Source organism: Natrix helvetica (assembly GCF_964273705.1).
Source record: "Natrix helvetica genome assembly, chromosome: 2".
NCBI lineage: Eukaryota > Metazoa > Chordata > Lepidosauria > Squamata > Natricidae > Natrix > Natrix helvetica.
Window position 1 is genome coordinate 99,443,635 of NC_138552.1, and position 9,083 is coordinate 99,452,717.

Sequence of the window (9,083 nt, forward strand, 5' to 3'; positions counted from 1 at the left end):
TGTTCCAGCATAACTCTGGAACGCCTCCAGCAATTTCAACCAAACTTACTCTCTGGATAAAAATACTGTGGGTGCTAACTCCTAACACCCCTCAGGGTGTGTGTTCTGTTAAAATGCAGTCTGTTGTGTCTTTAAATGACTTCTACTGTACTGCTGCAAAATGGCTTCTAATGTACAGCGCAGTGGAGTTGCCATGGTAATGGCTTCACAGTACTCTACAAGGGGATCTCCTCTGGTAAGGGGGAAAATCCAACATTAGAAAATACGTTTGGTCCAAACATTTCCCCCTATAAATAAATGCCTGGGCAAAACCGGGTTATCGGCTAGTGATATATAAGAATATATAAGACAAGACAATAACAAATAATCAAATGGTATGTTTGTGCGTTAGCGTGGCAATATTCTGTTCCTACTTTCCATTGAATTGATGCCCCACAGGAATAAACTACACATAGGATCATAAGAGGTGTGCATTGGCATAAGCTTTCCATCACTTTCCACTTCCACCTTGCCACTTTCCATCGAAATTTAGGTGGTGGGAATAGAGTTCATTCCAAACCGAGTGAGTACAAAGTGGGGGCTGAAGATTTTTATGAAAAGCAATTGGAATATGTTATGATTTCATCTCTCAGCCAGCATCTCACTTATTTCCAGGGATTTTTCAGCTGAAGTCAGACAGCCGCAAACGCCACAAGTTATTCAGAATGTTCCATTGTCTAGCCAGTCCCTTACCTGACTTGCTGTGCTATACAGACAAACCGATAGTTTTCTAACCACCATAGATCATCCTTGTTTGTAACTGCAAGCTGTGCAACATCCATTACAAGCAATTTCACCTTGTGCTCCCTGTCGGCTCCCATTTTAATTACAGTTGGTTGGATGAAATATTGCCAAAGCTGCAGAAATCCTTAGCTCATCATTCTGATCTGAGACACTACTTCAGTTTATATAGAATGCAGCCTTCTAAAAAGTTACCCAGAGATTAAGACAAGCAGACATTCTGTCCTAATTCAGATATTCACAGGGGTTCAGCAGTTTCTATAACTTCCATAATGAATATAAGAGCCATTCAGATGGCAGAGAAACACAACCCAAAGCTTGTGATGGCTCATTTCCAGTTTGTGGAAGACACACTGGTTGTGTATCTTAGAATCCTAACACTGGCTTCTTTTGATAATTATCAAAAGATATCAAGTGGCCAGGACACTCTCAGCCTATTTGTTGTGGATTTCCTATAGAGCTGACACTTCCCCAGTCAAATAGTTTAGGATAAATCTTTGTTTATAGTTCATTTTGCATTCAAGATTGACTGAAAGCAAATTGATCAGATCTTGCTAGACTCTTCCCTTGCCATTGCTCCTTCTTCAGTCACATAACGGGAGCCAATAATATGGATATTGTGTTCACCCAAGTATTTTTAAAGCATGTTTCCCATGGGTGGGTGACCTGCTATGGGGAACCACCCATTTATGAGGGCCCCAGGATGCAGTCTGAGAAGAAAAAAATCAAATGTATTCTTTTGTATCCCACCTTTTATTATTTTTCAAATAACCCAAGGCAGCAAACATATCCAACACACCTTCTTCCTCCTATTTGCCCCATAACAACAACCCTACAAGGTGGGTGGGACTGAGAGAGAGGGGGGAGGGAGGGAGGGAGAGAGGGAGACTGGACCAAGGTCACCCAGCTCTCTTTCACAGCTAAGGTAGGACTAGAACTCACAGACTCCCAATTTCTAGACTGGTGCCTTAATCACTAGAACAAACTGGCTCTCCGCTAAAACAAACTAATCAGGTGGCACTAAAGATCACCAGAGTGAAACTCTGGAAGATGATATCAATTCCTCCATGATCTGAAAGCTCTAAAGGTCTTAGATTTTTTTAAAAGTGTATTTCTTAAAGCCTTTATAGTTGTTATCATTATAAATGTTTGTGAGCTACCCAATTAATTCTCACAATGTTGTACTATGAATCAGGGGTGGGTTCCGGCAGGCATTACTGCCGGTTCACTCACGTGTGCAATTAAAATTGTTCTGCGCTTGCACAGAACTCAAAAACAAGATGGCGCCGCCTATGGCGCCACCTGGAAAACCAGTTTGGGCATATGGCAGGCCTGGGTCACTGCCAGTTCCAGCGACCCAGGCCGCCAAACGACTACTGGTTCAGCCAAACTGGTAGGAGCCCACCAGTGCTATGATTTCTACAAGTCCTTTCTAATTTATGAGCACCATAATAGTTGGATTAATAGAAAGATCAGACGATTATGAGATTCACCATCCCAGATCTTCTAGATTTCAGTTTTCAAGTTTATTTGGCACTTTTGAGGTGTTTTTTGAGAATCTGGCTATGAGAGAAAGTAATTTACACATTAACTCTTTAATAAAAATATGAAATATAAAAGCCAACCCAATCAAACCACATTGGAGGACAAGAACCTGATTGTTTGGTTGTCTCTTCTGATATATAGTACAAAGTTTAGGAAAAGAAAAATAGTGCTATAAAAGGAGTTTAATTTACTTATTGAAACAGAATTATTTATCAGTCACACTACTTATTGAAATCAAAATTAACTTTCAAAGTTTCAAGCCATAGTAAAGCAGTTTTTAAAAGTTTTATTCATTTTTCTGCATGTATTTTTCAAACTTACTTGCCAGAAATATCCGTCTTTGGACTACTATATTCCAGAAAAGAAAAGAAAAATGTAGTAATTTCTGAGGATGTATCATCTTACATCTTGACTTTAAAAGTATTTTGGTAAGAGTTTTAGATAAATTGCATTTATACTTCTGCAACTTATCTTTAAGCAGGAGGAATCCGAATGATCTTGGAATCAGTACTTTGGAATAACTAAAGAACTGGATTGGAAATAGAGAAATATTGGACCCATTTCTCATATTGGATTATTGCATATAATGGGGATTTGAAACCAGCTGCTCTTTCAAACCAATGCACATTGTAGGGTTGAAGGATGATGAAGATTAAAACGAGAGGGTTCACCAATATATACTGTCTTGACCTCCTAATGAAAGGCAGAATATAAGTGCAGCAAAAAATTAATTAACAGACATAAGGCTAAAAAAACCTGAGGATTTTAGGATTAGATTTTAGAAATAAAGTCATAATTGACTGGCTAGCTCCACCTTTTAACATTTTTTAAAATTATGGCTTGCCTCTTTTAAATGTTATATAGCAACAGTACTTAGACTTATATACTGCTTTACAGTGCTTTTACAGCCCTCTCTAAGCAGTTTACAAAGTCAGTCTATTGCCCCCAACAATCTGGGTCCTCATTTTACCCACCTCGGCAGGATGGAAGGCTGAGTCAACCTTGAGCCTGGTGAGATTCAATCTGCCAAACTGTTGGCAGCCAGTGATCAACAGAAGTTGCCTGCAGTACTGCATTCTATCCACTGCGCTACTGCAGCTCTATATATTGTTTTTATGTCTTTAATATTTTATTGGACATTACCCCGGCTCCCTCTATGAGGGAGATGGATGGTATTAAAATAAATGAAATATATAAATAAAATAAATAAAAATAAATAATACTGGGGCTATTTCACATAGCATACTCAACACTTGTTTATTGCTACAAGTGACAAATCATGATTGAGAAATAAGTGCCTTGATCACGGTATCTTTTTTTGACAGGTAAGTATAGAAAAAAGTACAGCAGCTAATTATTACATTTAATTCTATCATATCACTGAATGTTGTTCACATATGCCTTGATTTTGATATCTTAATATTCAATTCTCTTTGCATTATACAACTATCTATTATTTGCTACAAATCATTCAGGCTCTTAGCCAACAGTGAGATATTCCCTGCGCACAAGAGTACACGAATATCCATATCCCCAGCACTTCTCTAATACCACTCCACTTTTACATTTATCCACCAAAACATTAAACAATCAAGTGAATATCATACATTTGTGTCTTATACCCTGCTCAGGGTTTAACCATTTGCTAGACATTTATTGTCACTCATGTTTGATTTCCATTGTACATTATTCTTGATGCGATGAAATGTGGCGAAGAGGTAGATTGCCAACAGGGTGCATTCTTAGAGGCATAAGAAACATCTCAGTCCAGAAATTGTGAGCTCAGTGTGAAGGAAAGAGAGTGAAGACATCACCTTCCTATTTGTTCACAGAGTATATTGTAGAAGCAGATAGTAGAGTCTTCAGTCTGGTAAGATTTTGTCTATAGGAATCAAATAAAACAAAGTCAGCTTAGAAGAATTGCCACATGACATTCTTGGTTTGGGCATGACCCTTATACATCCAGCAACTAAACTTCACCATTTCTTGCTTTCTTTAATTACATTCTTTGCAATTATCCATTCCTTTTTAGAAATACAATGCAGCCACCATTCAATTAACTAAGGTTGCAAGGCCGACACCCAACAGCCTCTTCATCAGATTCTAACAGCTTTGAGATAAAATCTTGACTATATTGCTGAATTGACCCAGGCTTAAGAAATACAAATTCAAAAGAAGGGGACGATAGAAAATGTGGTGGCTGGATGGACTCACTGAAGCAGTCATTGTGAGCTTAAATAGACTCCAGAGGATGGTACAGGACAGGAAGTCCATGGGGTCATGATGGGTCGGACACGACTTCGCAACTAACAACAAGAAATACAACTTGGTAGCATCAGCATACCGATGGACCTGAAACTCTGTTGTCAGATGAGCAACAGCTTCATTTAGATGGTAAATAGGAGAGGCACAGAGACTGACCATGGCAAAAGGGGAACCACTGCAGCACTGGGCCCACTGCTCCTAATCCTTGAACTCAGTCCAGAAGGATACTATAGTTGATGATATCCAGCACTGTAGTTTGCATCACATCGATCTCAGCAACATCAAGACCATCTACAACAGGGCTGTCAAACTCACAGCCTGGGCCAGAGATGTCACACGCTGGCCACACCCTGTTTAGCAAAGGGGAAAATAGTTGCAATGCATCACTGTGATGACGCGAGTTTGACACCCCTGATATACAAGTACAATCAATGCAGTATCTTTGTTATAACCAGGCATGAAAGCAGACTAGAAAGGATATATCAGTAATGGCAAACCGCTACCCCCATAATTTAATGCCTCCCCTGTGTCATACCCCCTGCATATGCTCACGTGACCCCCCTCCCTCAACTGCCCTGTGCATGCACGCATGGCTTTCTTGGAGCCTGGGGAGGGTGAAAATGGCCTCCCCTGCCCCTTGGAGGCCCTCTGGAAGTTGGAAACAGTCCATTTTCCAACTACCAGTGGGCCCAATAGGTCCATTTTGTGCCCTCCCCAGGCTCCAGAGGCTTTCTAGGAGCTTGGGGAGGGCAAAAATGGTCTTCCCTGCTGCCCGGAGACCCTCTGGAGGCCACAAATCACCCATTTTCCAACTTCCAGGCTCCAGAGACTTTCTAGTCTGTTCCTGAACTTCCGATTTTGGCATTGGGTGGTTTTTCACTTCCAGAGGATGAAAAACGGCTGAAAATCAAGCCCAAAAATCGGTTGGCCAGTGTGCGCATGCGCTTTGGAGCTGACAGGGCAATGCCTCCCATGCCCTCAGAAATGGCTCTGTGTGCCACCTGTGGCACGCATGCCATATGTTTGCCATCACAGGGATATAGACTTCTTTCAGGAATCTCTGAAACCTGACCACCAGACTGGAGACTGATCAGAAATTGTTTAACGTTGCTATAACTAATGATAGTTGAGGAGGGGGGTACACCATTGCTGCCTTCAGAGCCACAGGACTACCCCTCATTCATATTTCTCCTGGCACAAACTCTGTTACTGAACCATGACCTAACAGGCAGTTATTTTACTGGCTAATTCTTCTAGAGATGCTGGGCGCCTACATGTGAAATTCTAGCCTTTGGGGGATTTATGAAAAATGTACCACCTCTGTCAGCAGGTAGAGGACTATCTTGAGACATGGTGTCATAAGCAGACTATCACCCTGTTGTTTTGTTGCACATTCTGTTCTGATGCTCATGTTTTATCTGCTAGAAAATGGTTTCTTTAAATACAGGCCTACGAAGCCAATTATAAATAATAAGATGTTACAGCTACAGGTTTTGTGAGACACAGAAAGAATGGGTGGGATGAAGTGAGAAGTATGTAATTCTCTTGCCCTCTACCTTGATTTGATTGGCTAACCAGTCTTTTCAATCAGGTTTATATTCTAGAATGGGAGAAAGAAGCTCTTGTCCCTGTGAAAGCTTTATTTTGTGAAGATTTCTTGAATTGCTCAGCAAGTGTTGGGAGGAAATTTCCAGACGCTTTGAAGGTAATATTTGTTTCACTATTCTGTGTTGGACAAGCTTGGTTTTACAATCTTGTCACTGGTGGGCTTCTACCTCTTTAAAACCTCTCAGAAACGAGGATATTTCCTTTCTTCAATCACTGCAGCAATTGAAAACACGGCACTTCCAGAATTTTCAGCTGCCACAAGTTAAAAATGTACAGAAACAACCCAGGGATCTATGGCAAAGCATCAGTTTGTATGTTGATCTTAAAGGAGTCCCAAATAACTCTATTGTTTGCTGCAAAGATTATCATGATTACTGAAACGTGATCCACAAGAAAGCTTGCTAGCATTAAGACTGAAGTCCAACAGTATATCAAAGAATTGCCAAATTCTTTGCTTCTACTGTGAGTGAATTTGGGGATAATTTGGCTTTGTCCGGAAACCCTCCAAATAGTGAAACATAGCAATTTTACATGGGAGACTTTGATTTGGTTAGATTAATTCATTCATATGAAAAACCTTGAGGTCGTCTGGATCACTGCAACCCAACCATGGTAGGCGTAATTGTTGTTATTATCGTTTTTTATATTTGCAGCTTGTGAAACTCAAAAGATTTTTCTTTTCTTTTTGCTGCTAGCTTAATAATGTCTGAGAGACACTGCTACAGGGCAGAAAAGAAAAGAAATCCTAGGTACAGGATGAACATGGCACGATTAGGTTGATTTTATCCAAAATAACATGTCTGTATCTTGAAGTTCATTATCTGTATTAAAAGGCCTGGAAAATGAACCAGAATTATTTTTTTACAGCACAACTGAATTGTACGGAGGCAATAAGCTCAGCAGAAGTGGGGACAGTTGTCTGTTGATGGGGAAAATAAAGGGAAATCACCATTCTTGCTAATAACTTAAAGGAGGTGACCATCCATTATGGAAGGAATGGTGCTGTCACTGGGATAAGCCTAGTGGTAGAAAACCAGGAGTCCATTTTGAAAAGGGACCACTAGTTTTAATAGAGATGCCACATCTCATTTTGAAGTTAAGTCAAGCACATTATCATTTAAAGAGCTTTTCCTTGCATTCACCTACGCCAGTTCTTTTCATGCCGAATCCTCCTGCTTTCATTAAATTCCAGAACCAGAGGTGGTATTCAGCCAGTTTGAACTGGTTCTCACCCGAACCGGTAGCGGAAATCCCAAGTGGGCCTGCCCATCCACCCCGGCTATATGCTATCCTATTTAGGCACTTTTTGAGGCCAGGCGCATGTGAGGAAGATGTGTGCGTGAGCAAAGCGCATGCATGGAAGGCTAGGCGCACACGCAGAAGGTGGGCGGGTGCGCGCGGGACAAACCAATGGTAACAAAATGTGAGACCCCCTCTGTCCAGAACCACACTTGAGACCATCTTAAAGATACACTGTATTCCTGTTTCATTCCTGTTAAACTGTGCTTTCCTCCTTACTCTGACACAGATTTTGCTTCAGATACAATCTGTTAATGATTCTGTTAATGATACAGTGAGATGACTTTTTTGTGTGGTTGGATTAGCCCAGGGGTGTCCAAATTTGGGAACTTTAAGACTTGTGGACTTCAACTCCCAGAATTCCCCAGCCAGCATGGCTGGCTGGGGAATTCTGGGAGTTGAAGTCCACAAGTCTTAAAGTTCCCAAGTTTGGACACCCCTGGATTAGCCCATCACGTACTTTAGGCTAGTACTCATACAGTCCGGATACCAGTAGTGCCAGGCAATGGCTCCTGAACGATTCTACCTTGGGCAGTAGGAGTGTCTATTTACAGACAGAATAGAATACAGAATAATAGAGTTGAAAGAGACTTTGGAGGTCTTCTAGTCCAACCCCCTGCTCAAGCAGGATTATTTCCATCAGCTTCTCTGTTCCTTGCTACTTACAAGTCTCTCAGCAATTTTTAAGCTTTGAGATCTGAGACAGACTAAACATCTACTGACTTATTGTTTCAGCTGTTATTAAGATGCACACTTAGCGCTATTTCAGACTAAAACTATCCCAACATAGAGCTAAGCCATGTCCAAAAAGACATTTATTATCAGCTGATTGTCAATCTTCCTTTAAACAAACCTACACAGGAAACGTGTGCAAAATCAGACCAGGTTTTCACAATTGGGTAAACCTGTGCTGGAAGAGTGAGTAGAGAGAAAGAAGGTTGGGGAATCCACTACAGGTAGTCTTCAACTTACAACAGTTCATTTAGTGAATGTTCGAAATTACAACAGCAATGAAAAAATTGACTTTTTCACACTTATGGCCGTTGCAGCATGTCCCTGGTCACATGAGTTACATTCAGATGCTTGACAACTGGTTGCAGTCTCCCAGCATCATGTGATCAACTTTTGTGACGTTCTGACACACAAAGTCAATGGGGAAGCCAGATTAATTTAACAATCATGGCTTGTGTGATATGCTGTCGCTTGGGAGGTGGGGGTGATTTTATTATATTAATTTATCTGATTCTTTTATTAGTTTTGTTGTTCTTTTACTGTGGTTTTAAATTACGTAAGCCGCCTTGAGTTGCCATGGGTGAATCGGTGGCAATATAAATTTAATAAATAATAAATAAATAAATATTACTAATTTAACAACTGCAGTGATTCCCTTAACAAATGTGGCAAGAAAAGTCGTAAAAAGGGGGCAAAATTCATTAAACAAATTTATCATATAGCAACATAAATTCTGGGCTCAATTGTGGTCATAAATCGAGGATTACCTGTAAGTATGCCCTACACCTATTGCTCTACAATAAGGGTATTAGATTATACAACATTAGTAAATTAATGTCTGGGCAATACTGCAT